At 32.4% G+C, this 20581-nt stretch overlaps 1 protein-coding gene across 9 annotated transcripts in view; it reads left to right on the top strand.

Moving 5' to 3' along the window:
- The window catches only part of LOC119634056 (zinc finger protein Elbow), a 65513-nt gene that overhangs the window by 41669 nt on the left and 3263 nt on the right, over nt 1-20581 (top strand). The window contains exon 1 of one of the 9 annotated variants that reach the window (XM_038027979.1): nt 13316-13334. The exons of the other annotated variants lie outside the window; for them this stretch is intronic. The gene's annotated coding sequence lies outside the window, so the exon portion shown is untranslated. Of the gene's footprint in view, nt 1-13315; nt 13335-20581 lie in introns of those variants that run through there. 9 annotated transcript variants of the gene reach the window in all.

Below are 20581 nucleotides of genomic sequence, written 5' to 3'. Positions count from 1 at the left end.
ATTGCATAAAACACTCTTTCCGCTGCAAATTACAAACTTCTTTAATCATATCAATCAAATTTTCTGATGGCAAATTGTTTCGGCAACAACATCGTTGCGCCAGTTTCATAATTGCACAGGCAATAGATAGCTAATTTTAAAATTTTTGACCTCAACGATTATTACAAAGATGGCCTTTTTACGCTAATAAGCCAAAATTTCAAAAAATTGTTAATAGGTCTGGAAAGAAAACTCTGAGCTTCTTTAGCTTCTTCGAAAGACATTTTCATAAAAATATTTTACATTTTTTAATTTTGTCGGAATGGGCTTCCACATCCAACCACACTTTGTTCTGAACTGCTTAATAGAGCCCTGGTCTGAGTATTGGTAAATGTAGTTCCTATTTAAATCCGAAATTATCTCCACGTCCTAATGTGGGTCTCATTGGTTAATCTTGCATGATTCGTTGAAGTTGCCTAACGACAGTGCAAAATACGTTCACATACCTGGATATCGTAAAAATTCATGAGCCACCTTTATTAGCCTCAAATGACTCCCTTTTAATACAAAATTTATTTGCAAAATATCGTGAATTTCGTCTTCTTCTACTTCTAAAATTCATGAAATCAACGACAGATGACTCGCTGCGGTACTTTGAAAGTAAATTTTCAATTTTATGTGTGGTGTAATTAACCGCTCTCCTATTTGTCGATTGATATACCGCACTTTTTCTACCCTACATCTCTTAAGGCACATTTATGCGGACTTATGCAATAGCCAGAAAATTAGCGGTAGACCTGCGGTCTAAACTTGTCTGTCCGTCTGTCTATCACGTTTTCTTGTGCTTAACCTACAGACTGCAACTATTGAGATAATGTGACGAAATTTGGTTTTTCCTCAAACGCGAACGCTATTGAGAATGGTCTTCGCTTTTTCGTCTCTTTTGACCGCTTCGCATACAAAGCCTTATTTTGAAAAGTCGTTATATGAGTAACTGTGGGTGGAGTGGGTTTTTTAATAATGATGGTGGCATATACCCTAGCGTTCGCATCTGTCAATCATGGGTTGGTCTTCTCGGGAGAAGCCCAGGAAAAGATTTTTTCAAAGCATCTTTAATCCACGCTCTTCATTACGCTGTACCCCTATATACCTTGTTTTTGCAAACTTCGCAAAATGATATTTTGTTTCCAATTTTGCTTTTGTTTTACTCAGCAGATAATCCATTATAATTACCTTATATAAATTTATAAAATAATTACATCTCGATAATGTCGTGACTTTTCTGATTTTATACAAAAATTGTACTCCAATCTGCAATCAAGCATTATTAAATGTAAAAATATAATGAAAATTGATAATAATTTAAAAAGCTTCTAGAAAAAATTGACAAATTATTTATTCACTGAACGTTGGATATGACGTGTGCATATTATTAATAAATTAAATGTTAAATGAATGTAATCAATAGCAATAGCTTTATTCATTTTTTTCATTTTTTTTTTTCATATTATTATAAAAAAAAGCTGACAACTGTTGAGATTTCCCAAGTCATGATATTATGACATGTTAAGTATTGGAAACCTTGATTTGTATTGATTGAAGTCTATTAATTTAAATGGAATGTAATTATCGTTTTTTTTTTTTTTTTTTTTCTTTAACTACCAAAATAGAAAAGTGTAGTTTAAGGCGAATTTTTTTTATATTCATTATGATAGCCAAGAGTATGTTTTTTTTTTTTTTTTTATATTTAAAAGTACGTAAATGATAAGGAAATTTGGAAAACTACCGAAACTACTACTATATTCTTATAGTCTCTTAATTAACGTAAGAAGATTTTCACATTTTCGTTTGTTGATCGATTCACATCATGATTGTTGTCATTAATTTCGCTTTACTTTGGTATAAATTTCGTCAAAAGTCACAAATGTGAAGAATTTATATTTTATTTGGAGTTAGTAGCCTGGTAAACGTCCTACATTTCGGACGCATACAGCTACTGAGGCAGCGGTTTTCAGCCAAAAGGTTGGACTGCAATCCGAGCAATCATCTTTGCTATAAAAAGTCCTAGCTCTTTATTTATTATCTTCTCGCTACAAAGAGCATTCAGCCGAATTAAGCAGAATTTTTAAGATTCAACTATGGCTTTATACTGACGAATATTGATCGAAAGCTACAGCAAAGTTCAAAATAAATGATTCAATAAACAAATTTTCCTAAGATCCTAACAAGCGAGCTTAAGTCTAAGAACTTAAACCACGAACATTGTAGCGGAAAACACAGATCGCAAGCAAAAGTAAACTTCAATCTAAAGAGTTTGTAATGTTGTTAGCCTTAAAGTAATAATAAGTAAACATAAGCTCAAATAACTGTATATTATATAAAGCTGTTAGCTGGTTCACTGCACTGGGACTACAGCCCGTAAACGCCCATTTGGCAGTTGCAAGTCTGATCCCCACAACATTTTTTGCTTACAGTACGTCCGTGAAAATGGCTCTCAACAAGGTAAAAGACGCGTGACCCCTCCCGTTGGCTAAAAACTATAATATTTTTGAATTAAGATAATTAATTGAATGAATTAAATAATATTCTTAAAATAATATTCTTCTTTTCTTTGACTTATTATAAAGTGACGTAATTTCTTTATTGATAGGGCAATGAGCTAGTTTTCATTGGCAATAGAGTTTGATATCAAAAACGTTTATTCACTTTGTACCTTCTTCGGATATTATAAATAATTTCCCATTTTAAAATCCTATGTCGAAAAGTTAAATCTCTGCTGCTACGCATTAAACCAATCAACAAAATTACGTTTGTGGTTTTGACGAAATCCGTATATCTGCATTGAACATATTCAAACACATCCTTATTGGAATACAGATTATTCTGAAGGCGCGAGTTATGAGATTGAAGTTTGTCAAAATGCGAACAAAGAATATCTGTCGACGTGACAATGAGTTAAGTTTGTTTAAATCATGGCTATGCAGTATCTATCATTTGGATAGGAGTAAGCATAATAATAATAATAAGCACATTCGCCAACCGTCGCTCGTTCTTGCAGCTTTCGCGGTCACACAAGTTATATTATTATTGCTCCACAAAACGACCTCCACAGCAAGTAAAGGGAATTTGTAATAATTGTTTATCAGGGTCATCGAAAGGATGACCTTGATCGATAATCGACTGATGCAAATGCAATATTTTACGATAGCTCGCACTTGCAGGTTACTTTTGTTAAGAAAGTTGGCCAACCTTTTACGATCTTTTACCAAATTTATCGCATTATTCGATAAAGTAGACATGAAGGTTAAAGTATCGTTGATCCGCGAAATCTTGCACCATTATTAGAAGGTTAAATGCAATCTGAAACGTATGCATTGTGGAATTAACATGAAACATGAAATAACGTATGTCGTGATATTTTAAATTTTTATTTCCAGTAGCTGTTTAAAATTGTCTAATTAAATTAACAATTAACAAGATAACTTTTTATTTATGTATGTCGGTGCATTTTACTCTTTGTATATTTAATTATGAAAACAATAAATTGTTTTATTTTTTTAATAAATAAATACACCGTAAAATATATTTTATTATATTATTTGCTTAAAACTTTATTTATATTTAAAATCCCCACTAAGTAGCCACAAGTCAATCACACACATATATTAATGCATTCACTTAAATGTTCATTTAAGCATTTATTCATTTTGCACACAAATCATGGTTTAAATGCATTTTGAACGACAACAAAAAACATGACAGCATACAAAACGGCAAAAAAAAAAAAAAAAAAAAACAAATAAAATAACAACTAGCCACAACATTTTTCTCATTTGTTTATAAACTTTAATAAAGCAATTAAAATGTATATATTAGTTGACGGGTAAGTAAGTAAGTGAGCAAGTGAGTGAGTGAGTGAGTGGTATTTGCAGCAACAACAATAGCAAAAATACCTAAGAATAATAAAAAATATTTGTTTTCAAATATTTTCATGTTTATTTTGTGTCGCTATAGTAATAAATTGAAGACGTAGGATACATACACATATATATAAACTCATGTAAATTATGTGTTTTTAATTGTGCAAATTAATGTCACACAGTCATATATTTTGCAAGTAGCAAATGCGTAAGACTGTCAGAGAGTATGAGAAATAAAAGAAAAGTGCAATACAAGAAAAAACAAAAAAAAAACAAGAAAAAAAAAAAAACCAGCAAAAAAACATCAGCAAGTAGCGTTGCCCTCGCCTGACGACAAGAGACGATTGAAAAAAGATATTACCATAACACAACTATAAAAAACTACTGTAGCTCAGGTTGGTTTGTCCGTTGCGCTTAAACCAAAGAACAAATGCCAACAACCAGCTAACGTTTTGAAAAAAATATGAATATTTCTCTTTTTAACAACAACAACAATTTTTTATATATATACAAACATACATATATATGTATGTATAGATATAAATATTTATATATATATATATATATATATCATCATAAATATCATCATTATCGTCGTCATTGCTATTTACTCATCTGTTCATTAAAATTTTTGTTTGTTTGACTTTTATGGCCACGGGTGATGATAATGACAGCAGCGTTGATGTTGAGTATGTTTATTAACCTCGTTTTTCTCTGATGTCTTTAATTTTATGTATATATATATGTGTATACATCATTCAGATACACATTCAAACATTTAATGCATTAACGTTTATACTGCAAATTTTGCATTCACCTAAATTATATTAAATAAATTTTCCATTTTTAAGACTTGCAAAAAGATATTTTCGGGTTAATTACAAGTCAATGAAAAAATTCGCGCGATATTTTTCTCACTTTTTCTTCTTTTCCTTCAATTTTATACAAAAACATTTCATATGCACTCTATACTCTGAATACGGAAAATTATGAATTGCTTTGTCATGTTCCTGTTGGATCGTTGAATGCTTCTTCAAACCAAGCGGGGTCAAGGTTTTAATATATGTATATATATATATACCTTATGAATAATAGGAATATTTTGTACGAATCAGTTTTAATGGCATCATATATACTAGTGCTTATGGATGGCATCATACAGTGGCATAATAGAACTACAGTGAGAGTTGTCTTCTTTAAGTAAAAACGTACTGCATTTTTTCAACTAGAAGAAAAACGTTTTAATTTGAATTCGAATGAAGTTTGATTTGATAGACTGTTTATGGTAACAATACCATATTTTTCGTAAATGTGCTCTTATTCATCGAGTGATCGTGACTTAATGAATGTTTATGTTGTGAACAACATTTCCTTGTAAAAATTCGGATGGATGTCTAGTGCATGTTGTGGGTTGTTGACGAGAACGATTGTACTTATATATGTTCTTCGAACTTGTTTCGTGAGATTTATGCAAAAGTCAATCTATTACATATCAGATTCCAAGGGGAGATTCTCATCAATTATGATCTCTTGAGAAGTCGACAACAAGTTTAAAAGTGCCTTAATGCCAGTAATTACAAATAGACTTGAACATTCAAAGTTTCATCTTTGACCGAGAATAGAACGGCCGGTTTATAGCTTTCGATATCGAGTGCATTTCACAGCTATGGTTAGCATCTCGCTGTACCGAGTATGCATTTTTCATACCATCGGATAAAAAAAATCTTTTAATCGCAAAATTTCCGTCGAGTAAAAGTTTTAAATTATGATCGAGTTTATTCGACATCGACAGCTATAAAATGGCATAAGTGGTAATCCATCATAGCCGCAATTTTGTTATTGTTTATTATACGAATTACGATTCGTATTTACGTGTGAGGCACTGGATTATGTTGTTTAGCTTTGTATCATGAACGAACTGGCTTGTTACTATTCCCTGCTTGCACAGTATACACTGAAGAACTCAATAATACTAAATGGAAAACTGTTATTTTATGTAGAGATAGGTGAAAATCATCGAATTGAATCGCTGTGTGCGTTGATACTTTATATTACTTTGTCATTTTCACCAACACATGGCGCTGATCAAAATCCAGTACAAGCAAATATTTATTTATTTATTGAAGCTCACGTAACTTCCATTAGCTGTTAGGCTATTAATACCTACCATAGGTGCAATAGTACAAAATGTTCTTAAACAATCTAAAGGAGAAGAAAACGAAATTGAAGGTAAAGAGAATAAAAATAACACGTAAGAAAGTTATATTCAGCGGCGGCCGAATCTCGCATACCTACCGCTAAGCTTTTCGCATTCTACTCTCCAAGTTCTTTTATTTGATACCCATATCCCTGGTATTATTGAGAAAAATTTAATCCGCCACGTCGCGGTATCGATCATATCCATTTTAGAATGAACCCATTTTTAGGCAGACAATATATCTTCATTTGAGGAATGTATAAAATAATTTTAAATATTCCGTCTTGTTTGTAAATGGGGAAAGCTTCAGCCTTCTAGCTTTTACTATTTCTTAATAACAAGCAAAAAGTCAAAAATTTAAGAGAAACGGAGTTGCATTCAGTTTATGCTACACTGCGAGCTTCCGCTCTGACCAATTTGTCCTATTTTCAATAGCAACCTGCAAAGACGTCCAATGTTTCTACCAGATTTGAAGCTGATATATTCATTTTTGCAATCAGCAGAGTGCCAACAACGCACACCATATAGACGACCCCGATCTTACAGTGGTGGGCATAAAAACGGGACAAGAACCAAGAGAATTGGTTATGCAAATGGTAATTCTTTCTATGAAGTCATTTATTACGGCATTTAATTGAAAAAAAGGCAACAAAAAACAATATTATGTAAACAGCCTACGCTACGTTGCCTAATACGACTTCTCAAAAGAAGGTATTAGACGGGAAACGGTCGAAAAGCGGCCCAATCCGAACCAGCGTTCATCCTTGGCCGAAAGATGTCCAAATATTATCAGATTAGGTCAAAAATTGTTCGTTGAGCACAAGAGTATAAGACGAATCGACGGATAAACAAGCTTAAATTGGTACAGAAAGTCATTCTAAATCGACATAGTAAAGAGTGTGCCGATCTCAAGTCCTGCTGGGTCTTGCATACTTCCGCACAAACTTAATATACCCAAATGGTAAATAATTAGCTAGAGGTCTGTTATTAAGTAAACGGACGAAGACATCTACAGATAAAAGTAGATTCCACGCTTTGATAAAATTCATACCTTCACAATATCTCCAAGTAGTATCACTTAATTAGGTCATGGGCTTAGATTTTTGTCTACAGTATGCTCATGTCCGGTGGTTCTTAAACGGTCCGTATTTTAAAAGAGAATCTATTACACTAAACATATGGTGCCCTAGATGACCGTTCTCTTTTATTTACATATGCTATTGAAAGAGACAACCTTGGGTAATATTGACGAAAAAACCTAGCACAGTCATCTTAAGGCTAGAATAGGACGGAAAAGTAACGAATTCTGGTAAGTTTATCCTCTCTTTTGACTGAAAGAATAATTCGAATCTCGTTTGTGAACTTAAGCTGAAAAGGTATGAAGCAAATTTGTACCTGCCTTGTAGAGTTTTCCTCTCCTGGGTATTGGAACTGACATTTTTAGATCTCAAGTGAATAAACAATATATATACTATACGGGATTTGTAGGGAATGTAAATTGTCTCAAAATCCTAAGCCAGATGCAGAACATGTCCACAACACTTCTTACTAATAAGTTTTGCATTACACACACAATGATGTATATTCTAACACAATTATCATATAAAAATCATATTTTGCTTGCATTGATTCATTCCAGTTGATTATTGAATTTATTAAATTAATTTCAACACTTAATTTCCCTTAATTGCATGCCTTTTAAACAGAAATCATATAAAGCAATACAAATGCAATTTCAATTCAAATCATTTCGTATTATGTGTTATTCAAATTAATACCGCGAAATTGTCAATTGATGTGTTAACAATGCTTTACAAAATGATGTTCGATTACAAAGTTGCAAAGTGCTCGCTTGTTTGCCTTTACTTAACGGGTGCGACGGGTGCAAAATAGTGATAACATGTGAGCAGTGTATACATTGATACGAGTGCGTATAAAAGCTGGTACACCTATGAAACCGTAATTTATGTATAGGCATTACGCGTTTATTGTGTATAAATGAAAAGAAAAATATTTTATATGAAATAACGCCCATCACTGACTGCACATTTTACCCACCTGTTTGACAATTTGTGGATGTCAGGCCAAGAGAGCTGTTGCTCTATTGAGCCAAACCAGTCACCAAACACTTTTCCTCGTGTTTATAGAAAGAGAAGAATACCTGGGCAAGAATGTGCTCCATCGATACGAACAAGCGACAATCAAAAAACTCGAGTTTGGTGAAAAAATCGCATAAGTTATCGCTTGAATGCTCCCAATGTTCGCGAGCCGGGAGTCGTTAACCTAATTTGCGCTTGCCGTTCGGTGGTAAATTCAAAAGTTTTCAAAAATAAACGCCCAACAGGACAAGGGCTTAAGGGCTTTTATTTTCTCCTCATAGGCGGACTTATCTCATCCTAGATCCACTACTGTTACTACAGGTTGTTCCAAACCTAAGGATAAACTATGTAGAATTTTAGTTCCTATAAACACTTCTGGTAAGCCGCAATAGAAAATACGTTTTTATTACAGGAAATATTTTGCTTCGTAATCGCTTTTTTGCCGTTTTTTACACTTGCATCGTTTGCTTTCATTCTTTTCTTTTCTTTTTTTTTTAATTTCCCTGCAGACGTTTTTAATAAGATTTTTATCATTTTTATGTGGATACCGTTTCTTGTGCAATAAAATCAACATAAAGAGGCTTAGTACAAAATACATAGAAATACAACATAAAGCTATTATATACATTTATATATATATATATATACGTACTTGTATGAGAACGGCAAGTGTATGAAAATGTTTCCTAAGATGAAAAATAAAAACGAAAAGAAATGCCGTTAAAAAGTCTAAAGTACTTAAGATTTAAAAGAGTAAATATGTGTATACATTTATGGGCATCTTATTTATGTTACGTATATGTGTAGATATCCGTAATATAAGGCGTCTTGTTTATGCTTATCCGGTAATTCATATTTATAGTTTTAATATCCTTATATTCATATAAGTGAGGGTGAAAACATTAGCAACGAACAATACAGTACTTTTTGCTTAAGCGACATTACTTGCAAGAAATTTTTCAAAGGCGGCCGAGAAATATTTACTACAGCCAAAGGCAAAATGCGTGTGTGATGCTTCAAAGTAATCATTTCAAGTTGAAGACATTCTTTTCTTCCTTCTTATTATATTTGACTGAGTCTCTTTAAAAAAAAAAAAAAAAAAAAAAAAAACATTTTAAAATGATTGTCAATTTGATCGTACCACGCCTTCTCAAAGTTGATTTCTTAAATGCAAATCACTGTAAAAAATATTAAAGTTTTTAGTATGAGCGAAAGTAAAGAAAAACAAAAAAACTTACTTTTTCAGAAGAATCTTTTATTACTCACTTTATATGGAATTAAAAAATAAATATTTTATTAATTTGTTATGATTTCTCCGCTTTGTAGCTTTTAAAAAATAAATATTTTGAAATTCAATTTATAAAGAAGTGAATATTTGGAATTCAATTTTGAAATTGAAGCAACGAAATGAAGTTATATACGAAAAGTTTCAATGACCATAATTAGGAAAAATATTCCGAAATACTTCTACCACTACCACTGACGGTGGTCAACATGAATATAAAATATGTGTTCGTACAAAAATTGACGTAACTAAATAGATCTAAATTTAAATTGATTCACGCAATAGTTTTAGTGTCTAAATAGATAAATTATTATGCTCCGATTCTTCATTATTTAATTCGATAAATTTTAATTGAAAATAAAATGTTCTTTCTCTTTCTCTCTTCGTGGTGTTCATTTACGATCGCATGTGGATAATAGAATAGCGTTTTTACTCATTTCTTTAGCAAGAGACCGTAGAACATTTAGGTAAGGAATAAACGCTCCATAATGAGAGATATATTTAATGGAGACCTCGTAAAATATATACGTGGGGTCAGTCAAATACGATAAAATTTAATGCCGCCAAAAGTGATAGACAATACCTCTCATTTGATAGTACCAATGTAGAAGAATTGAACTCATATTCGTGATTTTCTGAGCTAATATAAAACGATAGCCGTGAGACAATACATGCATTCGAACTATTCGAAGCTATCAAGCGTCTAGGTTTTTGAAAGTGACGTAAAAACTACTTCAGTGTAGTCGATATTTGCACGACTTACGCAGCCAGTATCCGGCCAAAATCAGATTATAATTCGCTTATGTGGACGAGAGCCTCTACACCTTACGAAAAACTCAGATACGATAAACAGTATAGCAGTTAAATTCGAATTCGTCTTCAATAAAACACTAATCTGCACATTTTTTTTTTTTTTTTTTTTTTTGTTTACCTCTAACCGATAATATATAACAAATTTATTTTTATGTTTTCAAGCCAAAACAGTATTTTATTGGATCTTTTATGATGATATTGCATCATTTAATTTATGATAAATTTATTGAGCAGCATTTACTGCAATATATTATTTATATCTATGGCTTGTTCATACCGACTGTGCGCTTTTGAAATTCAATGGTTTGATAGTTGTTTTAAATGCTGATGTAATCAACCAAATGTGTTCCATTAAGAGTGACAAATTTGAAAAGCAAAAAAAAAAAAAAACAAATGATTGAACAAAATATCTTTCAAACGTTCAACACGGCTTTGAGTGCACTGACGCATTAGAGGGCTCCAATTGTTAATCAGTTTATCATTACATACATTAGTAGAATTACGCTTGCGATAGCCTAAAGTATGCTGGCCACCAAATATCTCGATGGCGACGCAGTTCTCCGATAAACACACGGTGAGCAGCACGTGCGCTCTGAGCTGTCACTTTGATAAAATTTGTTAATGATTTGTAAACGTTTAGGAATTGCGAATCGCTAAATAATGAGATGAAACGACAAGATGTGTCGCATGCTTTCATAGCTGAAAGAATAATTTTAAAAAGATATGACTCCTAGTAAAAGACTCTACAACACTTTTATGTATGCTGTCTAATCGAAAAGCCCCTTGCTGCTGATAGGAATTTGGCAAGTCCAAGAGAGGCAAAGCTATCCCAATATTGCTTACCGTTCGAGCAAATTATCAGCTGATTTCATTTTATTTTCAACTCAATAGAATAGCTACGAGAAGTTTTACAGTGCAATTCCTGGAAAGGTTAATTGCTTGTTCTAAGAGTCATTTTACTATGACGATAAACATAATATAAAGAAGTTGTTTCTTGATTAAATATCATTTGTATCCAACGTACGTACGAGGAAATGAATAAGATATTGTTTCTTTCTGTTGTAATAATCTTTATTGTTTTATGAAAGGTAATAAATTTTGGTGGAACTCAGCCATAAAGGTATAAATATTCTTTACATATTCGTATAACCTACGATATACTGATGACTGCTTAAAGCATTTTTATTACATTTTTAATTTATTACGTGCGGCAAAAACTGTTTTGCTTTTATTGCATAAGCTGTTAAAAATTACAACTAAATTTCTAACCAATAACTTATATTTATGTACATTGAGTAAGCGAAAAAATAATTCGTAAATTTTTTTTCTATTTTTTTCTCTGTTTTTTTTTTTTTTTTAATTTACTTCAAATGTTTTCTCACTACATGTGTGAGAAATTTTTCTCTGTTTTAAGGAAATAGCAATTAGCTGTAAATTTCCAATAAATTTGGTTGGTTTTGTTATTGTTAAGATTTGTGATTGAATTACATAATAGATGAAATTCAAATTCACGAGGTGGGCATAAACCAGCCAGCTACACACTTAACGATTTAATTGCGCTTATTGATTTGCAGCTGACGAGTACGTACAATTATTATTCAACACTTGCAGTAATTGTCAAGAGCTATCCAATTAGCCTATTTATGTATAAATTTCACTTAAAAATTTCACAATAATCTGATGACGGCACTTTAACTCTACTTAGGTCGACAATGATTCACCTTTCAGAAGTTAATTTAATAAAACAAAAACAAGCGGCGTTTGGCGAAGCGAATCTTAAAGCGTCACCAGCTTAATAATCACAAAGCATTCTTGTAGCTAAACGGAATGACTTTAGGGAATATTTTTAACAGGTCCTTGAAATCTAAAATCGATAGCTTGTGTAGCTTGACGTTTTAACCCTTTGCAAACCAATAATGTTACCTAACATTAACCTCTTAATTAATAATTTCAAATTATGTATATACAATGTCCGCTCTATGTCGACATAAGAGTTGATTTAAGTCCTTTTCGTCTTTTCTGTAAAAAAATCAGTGGATTCGTAAGCGATTGAATTTCTTGATAATCGAAGAGATGTGGCAGCCTGCAGAGCCATTGCTCAGGATAAATTTTAGGAAAAGTAACGTTCTCATAATTTTTTTTGAATTACTAAAAGCCCTCTTCTTGTGGGCAACCAACTTGAGTTCCCCAAGGAGAGTTAGAGTTACTGTAGAGTAAAAATCATTAGATTGTTAAAATATATGGATATAGAAATTAAAGGAGATAGTGTGTTTAAGCACTTGACTCATAAATGATCCAAAAGACGGCCTTCTGAAAATCAAGTGTTTCAAGAACCATTTCAGCAATTGCAAGGCCAGTCAAAGTCACGTATAAATATTACGTGTGATATTTTATATAGGTATTTGACATAAAAATTGCGCTTACAACAAAACTCACTTATATCGTATTGCTTTCGTTCTATTAGTATTAACAAAATTTTCTTCGTTTACCTCACAATATTTCAAGTAATAGGTTTGAAGTACATTGCCTATCAATCAAACACAGCTCTCAGACGAATTTACCATGACGCAAGTGATTTGTGCAAATATGTATACCAAACCATAATTACGGGAAATGGAGAACACTTAGAAAATCAACAAACTCTACTCTAATCTAAGTGCTACAGAAATTCTAATTACGAATCGTTTTGCTTTACTGCATGTCTTACAATCGTAAATAAACGGAGAACAGAACGAAATGAAATAATATTGCAAGTTAAACAAGTCATAAGCAAATAGAGATTGTTTTGTTAAGCATATGAGCGCACGTTCAAATACAAAAGGCTTTGAAAATATATTATATTTTCTTTAAAAGAATTAAAAGAAAGAATATTTATATAAAGTGTTTAAGGGCTTGGTCATAGTGTTAATACATCTATAATGCTCAAGCGCTAATATCGATAATAGTGAAACGCCTTTAGAGAAAAGACAGAGAGAAAGAGAGAGAGAGAGAGAGAGAGACAGTGGCAGAGAGAGAGAGAGAGAGAGAGAAGTAAAAAGAGGGTAAGTGCATTTTTCCATTCATCTTAAAAATCACATAACATTGTAATGACCTCTAGAGTTGTGGCTCAAAACCTTATCCGGTCTCTTTTGAACAGCGAAATATTTAAGCAAATTTTCCTAAATATTGTAACTTAAACTGCCGTAGGTTTTATTTCCTCTTCTTAGAAGATCTATTTACATTTATATTTTCAAAGCTTCTTCTCCTCCTTCAACTCTCTTGACTCCGCCGTTATATTAATTATATACTCTTTTACATGGAAGTTAGGAGTACTTAGCTTCATTGTGACATTCTTGTGTTAATCCCTTTTTCCGTGAAAACTGCAAATCTCTGTAAATTGTTCTTAATTTTTTCGACAATCACCAGCTGCCTGAGAGAGATAAAGTGACATAAAAGTGCATTTGGTCTTACCATTTTCAGAATATGCTTTCTTTGCTAATCGGGAAAACTTTCATGCAAAGTCACTTCATCAAATGTGGGATTTTTGCAACAATATGTTATCATATACTAAGCGCAAGAGCTTCTCCAACAATCATGATCAGATATTAGTAAATAAATTAGACAAGGAATTTAGATAGTAGGTCCCCCTTCAAGCTTTAATCCTTCACGTTTGAACTTCCTTCAAGATTTTACATCATTTGAGTATGGGAAGAAGGCCAGATTTTCCATGGATTATTTTTGTGGTATGTCGTTTGTCGTACGTTTTGTGTGTAGCAACCTTGACGTGTTAGGGAGTCTTCAAATAACTATCAAAATAAAACAAGCGAAATGGAAACAAAAAGTTTACAAACAAAACTTGCACGTCTTTGTTTGATTCGTTTAATAGTTCAATTTTAGCGAGTGTTTATGAAAATACCAAGAACACTGAGCAAATACAGAAAAAATAATGACTTATATCATTAGCATGATTCGTAGTAATAATCTAAAAATGTCACAATTTACTGCATCTATCAATAATAAACAAAAACAAAGCTGAAAAATTAATAAAAACTGAAAATGAAATCAAATGGAAATTTGAAAATTGTCGTGAGTTGAGAGCAGAAATTTTTCTAAACCAAATAAATTTATTTGTACGTGTCATGTAACATTTTTGTAATGTGTTTTTCTTTCCTTTTTTTTTTTTTTTGCTAAAATGTTTCGTTTTCAACAATCATAACATTTTTTAGGCAAAAAAAATTTATGTCAAAATATATAATATACAATATATATACGTATATGCATATATATATATGTAAATATACAAATATAAAAATATTTAGTTTAAAATAAATCATTTTTGTCAACATTTCTTTGTAAAGAGAATAGTGTTCTACTACAAATTTCAATTTATTTTTCTTCTTCCGAACGATATTTGGGATAATTTCAATGAACAGCTTTTAGTTGCAAACGGTCTATCACGTTGTGGGTTGTTTTAAATTTTGTTCATGTAAGTTTATTTCAAATTGAATTCTAAGCAAATCAATGAGATTCCAATAAGAGTGCAAATGCAGGTCAGAATAATTGTAATGTGAATGACTACGTCATGCGATGTCGTACAGATTGCATAAATATTACTGAAAGACTACTTCCGTTTCTTAAAATATAAATATATCTATAAATTTTTACCAAATAACTTAAGTAAGAAAACTACATTTGTTTTTGATGGAAATTCCAAAGAGGTACGCAAATCATACTTGCATTTTCTACAACTTTTAGTTCACCTTGTCGAATAGATAAGAATCAATTGCATACCAAGTCAGCGCTCGTAGGTTTATATATTGCAAATGTTATTACAAAATCAACGGGAACGAACGATAGGGAAGTAACTAAAAAGTTCTGTCCGCTTTTAGAATAAAGCAAACTTCTAATCCGAAATGGTTTGTTACGCTGAGTCGAACCTATTCGGAATCTCTGATGTTGTGAAATAAGGAATTTTGCTCTAACATGATCGTGGTAGCATCGTCGTCGATCAAAGATGGTCGCCTAGAGTGTAGCTTACTAGAAAGTTCGAACTTATTAATTTGAAATTTTTCGAACAATTTCGCGCATGTTCTACCAAAAACTGTTCCATCACAAAACACCTGCAATACATTTCTACACGATTCTATAACACGTCTTTCTTCTTCGAATTCGTATACCATCAGTAGTGGAGCATACGCGATGGCGTCTCACTTGATACTAACATCAATTATATTCGCTCGCTAGGCGAGCATGTATACATTCGGTGACAAAAAGGGAGAGCCAAATATGCGTCGGATGAATATGCGCGCACTTGTTTAAACTTGTTTGTAACCGGAAAGGACGGAACTTTATGGTAGACATAAGCTTCTTCTCCCACTTCTTTTTTTTTTGCACGGTAGATGGGTTCATTAGAAATCCGTGGAAAAAAATATTATGAAAAAAATACACGCCACATATGGCAAATTTGATGATACGTTCAACAACTTTAAAAAATCGTGCAAGATGAAAAAACGCCAAACAGAGAAAGAAAACCGTGCAAAAAAAGTAATAATGAAGACAAGAGCGGTCCAATTTCATTGAAGAAAAAAAAAAAAAAAATTTAAATTAGTGTACAGTGAAAATTCAGAAATCCATTTCCTAATTATAACTAACATATGCCACTAACGCATCTTTAGGCATAAGCCGACTCACTTCTCACCACAGTGTACACATAGGTCTCTGTGAGACTCTCAAAATTAGAATTAAAAAAAAAAAAATTGTTTTTGTATTCGCATTAGAACATAAAAATCGTGTAAAAAAAGTGTGTTTGCTCGCATTGGGGGACAGTTTGATTTCGAAATCATGTAAAAAAGGAGCGTTGGAAAGTATACGAAAAAAGGAAGCTTATACTTTAGACTCCCTTCGTCCATTTGCCATTTGTTGAATATCTCATTTTCACTCACACTCTTAGATCGTCTTCAAGAGATTTGTAAACCTTGACAGTTTGAAAGCGTTCCGAAGGAAAGGTAAAATTTTAACGAGATCTTGTAGTAGACGAGTAGAGGGTTAGCAGTTGTTGGCGAACTTACTTTTAAAGCTTTCCAAGTCGAAGTAAATTGCTAAATTAAATAAATGTTTTTTTTATTATTTTATTATGGTTACCATCATTATTATTGAAATACCGCATAAATAATTTATACATACATCTTTCAAAGTAAAGTTTTTTTTTTTTTTTGTTCTAATTGCGTTAAGGTACATATTTAGTTTCTTTCTCTCTGCAATAATCAAACAAACAACCAAAATAACATTAATTTGTTGTCGTTTTCCATATACATTTGAATGCTCCCATTCGCTAGAGTTACAATTTTCGCTGGGTATATAAGAAAATAGTAAACTTACAAATACATTAAAATACAGTGTAATTGATTTGCCTGCATTAAAACGAAAACAGTTTTTATTGCTTTTATTGCACATTGCTGTAAAAAAATTTTGCACCATTGCTTCCAAATAAAAGCGAAAAAAAAAAACAAAAAAAAAATGAAAGAAATTTGTTACGTTGAATGCGACTTCAAGCCGCCACATTATACGGCTTTTGATTGCTGAAATATTCAAATCATTTTTGTGTCGCTTGATGGCAGTAAGTAAGTACTACAACCTTCTCATACGGCCAACAATTGTGGCAAGCTTTAGCATATGTCTTGCTGCTTGCAAATTTATGCAAATTTTACACTGAAATTACATTTTGCTCTCCGTTACCATAATTATATATTTCCTTCATAGTCTCTGATATATTTGCATTTTCCTTACATTCTCGGGCTTTTGGATTCATTTTACCCTTAGCTTTAAAGGTGTTGCGCGCTCATTTAAACAGAGTTTCAATTCATATCGTTTTGGCGGTTTAATGAAATTCTTAACTATCGAAAGCTTAGCACTAGAAACAATTTTAACACATTACGTTGGCTTTTTAGTAATAAAATTGAAATTCATTTGCATTTAACGAAAACATAGTGAACATATTTAAAGTAATTGTTGGCTTCCGTTGGGAGAAGTAGTTTTTTTTTTTTTTTTATTTTGTTATGAGAATATTGACATATTCTCTTTAAAATTTAATCAAGTAAATATTTTGTACATTACTTGTATAACTTGACGATACAATGTAACATCGAGTCCAAGACTTTAAGGACAACGGGACATAATTGTTAATGGTTCTCGTTATCGAGTAAGTAGCGAATATGTTGTAGTCGATAGCATATGAATTCTGTTCGGTAGCGAAGGTGAAACTTTATATTTGTAGGTCCTTTACGTTTCACCTCTTGAGTTGAGCTAACAACGTATGTATATATATACAACGAGCAATGACCTATCTCTCAGAAGGTATTTATTATTCTTCTAACACGTTGCGACCAGAAAGAAGTGAGGAGGATGTGCCCGCCTTTACCGACTGAGCAACCGCTAGGGCTACAAATAAGGTAAACTCTACCGCGTTTGAGATTTGGATGCGCGAACACTGTTTTGCTAGACGTAGCTTTTACCTACTCGGCTACTTATGCGGATAAATAACTACTTTGAACTTTATACTGTGAGGGAGAAAACTGCAACAGTGTTAGTGGATATGTATCTGATGATAATCTAATCTAAACATCTGACATCAACAGTGACTATCATAGGGAAAAATAAATTACAAGAGTCGTCGTTGTTCTTAGTTAATTGTTCCTTAGCCTGTTTATTTACAACATTACTTTAATATTTAATAATTACAAAAATTGCATTAATTTTCGAAAATCTGTGAATAGCTTTCAATAAAGTTGTAATTGTATACACAATTTAATTATAATTGCCGTGTAATACACTTTAGAAAAGCAATAAATTAATGAAATTAGCACAAATAAGGTGTGACACGGTAATTAACAAATACACGATAAATAATATCCGCTGTTCGTGAAATGCGATAAGCGCAGACTTATCGGAACACGTAAAAAAACTTAAGTATCCAATCAGTCCGTGATTTCCAATTAGATAAGTGCTAATCAATCGGCTTGATGCGCTGCACTTAACATACTGTGCATTGTATATTATTTATGCACGTACGTATCAATTTTCAACTTGTTTTGCGAAATTTCAGTTATACGGCTATTAACGGCTTATATAAGGCTTCTTCTTCAAATCAGGGTATAGATCTGCACAGGGGCAAAAGATAAACCTCTCCAGCCGATGAATATTAAGCAAAAAAAAAATGTTTGGCTATTCCTCGATAGATCACTTTACAGTACTGTAACTTTGCCCACTGATCTTATCAAGCCATACTGTAGCGCGTAAGGAACGTGATGTAAATTTTTTAACAAGGTCAGTTGGAAAACGGCTTACTCGTTTCCGCATTGAACATGTCAATGTTAAAGACGTACCGCACTCTGATCGATCAATCGTGGTTAATGTTGATCAAATTCTTGTTTTATCACTGGCAAAATACATATTTATTTTCTTTCATTAATTTGGAAAATAAAAAGAAAACGAACGCTTCTTCAAAAATATTAAATTTATTAGCTTCTATCGAAAAGCAAGATGATATTGACTAGGGCTTGGCTGGGAATGTCTGGCGCGTCCATCCAATTATCATTTGTTGCGCTATTTGTGGAAATGTTTTAATGGTTGGCTTCAGAAGAAATCTGTTAAAATAACGCGCGTATCGGTTTTTCAACCAGAAATCTCGGACGTTCTACAATAACGGCATGTATTTTTTTTTTTGGTATGACCAAGCATACATATAAGAGAGAAAGAAATAGGGAGATGATGACCGCATCCTAGTAGGTATGTACCAAATCGACAGGTGTTGTGTTTTTACCGCCCAAGTGCTCACTATTGCTATGATCGAAATAAACTGCGCCGCAATGAGATTTGAACCTGCGAATATTCACTTGATGGTTGCACTTCTTATCTGCTTTACTACTTATACGGGTTCGTTTTAAAAACATGTAGGAAAATTTTAGTGCAAATTCTTATGAATTTTCCCTTTAATCTAATATAGGGCATGGTAATCCGCTACTTTAATCTCATACATATTGACATCAATCTTTTCATTCCATTGTATGTCGATCGAAACCACTTTTGCAACAAACGCTCAGTTGACTTTTTTTTAAAGTGTTACGAGAGAACATTACATAAGTAAATTACGTGTTCATCTTAAGTTTAAGTTCCGTATTTTTTAGAATGAAGCTTAACGCCTGGATTTCTTCTCCATTCATATTAAGCAAAACTTCTCGGAACAATCCATCGGAGGGGTCAAATTACTTTTGCAATGCTGCGAAATTTTCCATTCTTAAGAAAATGTCTGGTTGACCCGGTCATAATGAAAGCAACGAGTCTCTGGAATTAAAGTATTTTAACTTATTTCGTCTTTTTATAAATTTTATTATAATTTAAGCGCAATTTCCATTGTGCACATATTAAACAATCACGTTTAAAAGTGTATTTTGCTTTGTGCACATTTTGAAGCAATTTCAAAATACAATTTGCAAGTCCATGCAAATTATCAATGCCGTTTTAGCTGCCAACTTATTGTTGCATCGTAATTGCATTGTATTTTCAATGAATGCGTTGGTAATGTAATGCTTGAGTTGACAGTAAAATGACACTTTTGAATTGTTGGACAAATCAAAGACGATATGAATGGCATTCTTAGCATTGGGATGCATAAAGTATGTGATGTGAAAAACATATTGCAATTGAGAAATTGAATAAGTCGCAACTTTGAACTTTGAATATTGCGAATACAAACAACACAAAGCCAAATTAATTACGTGTTAAGTGGAACCACTTAAGAACTAAATATTTTAACAAGTGTACATAAACATTTCTACTATAAATCTTAAACGCTTTTACTCCGACAACAGCTGATATCATTTGTATGAAATGTACATTCTTAAATCACCCTCGAACCATCCGATGTACTTACCAATCCTATCAATTTGTATAAATTTTTTCATTAGTTCAAATTTTTAGGACGGTTTACCTATATTCGCCTATCAATTTGTCGCTAACTGTTAAAAGTCTTTAGGCGAATGTAGTCTTACCTGAGGGTTGCAACAAACGCGACCCCGACTGCTAAATACATTGTAGTTATATCTATAGCGTAGGATATATAGCTAACTTTCAACCTTAACTCAGTTAACTTTGCTTTGCTTGTATTTGCTTCGACCGATCCTTACAGTGGAAGAGCCGTCTTTTCATGAAACGCTTAGAAGACTATACAATGTTCTTCGTTAGTAAAATCTTTTACTGTCGTATTCTACGAATTAATACTGCTCCTGTATATATGTGTAGGTGTGGGTATTAG

Source organism: Glossina fuscipes, unplaced genomic scaffold (assembly GCF_014805625.2).
Source record: "Glossina fuscipes isolate IAEA_lab_2018 unplaced genomic scaffold, Yale_Gfus_2 2, whole genome shotgun sequence".
Lineage (NCBI taxonomy): Eukaryota > Metazoa > Arthropoda > Insecta > Diptera > Glossinidae > Glossina > Glossina fuscipes.
The sequence above is the reverse complement of the archived record's forward strand: the minus strand, read 5'-3'. Positions and strand labels throughout refer to the sequence as shown.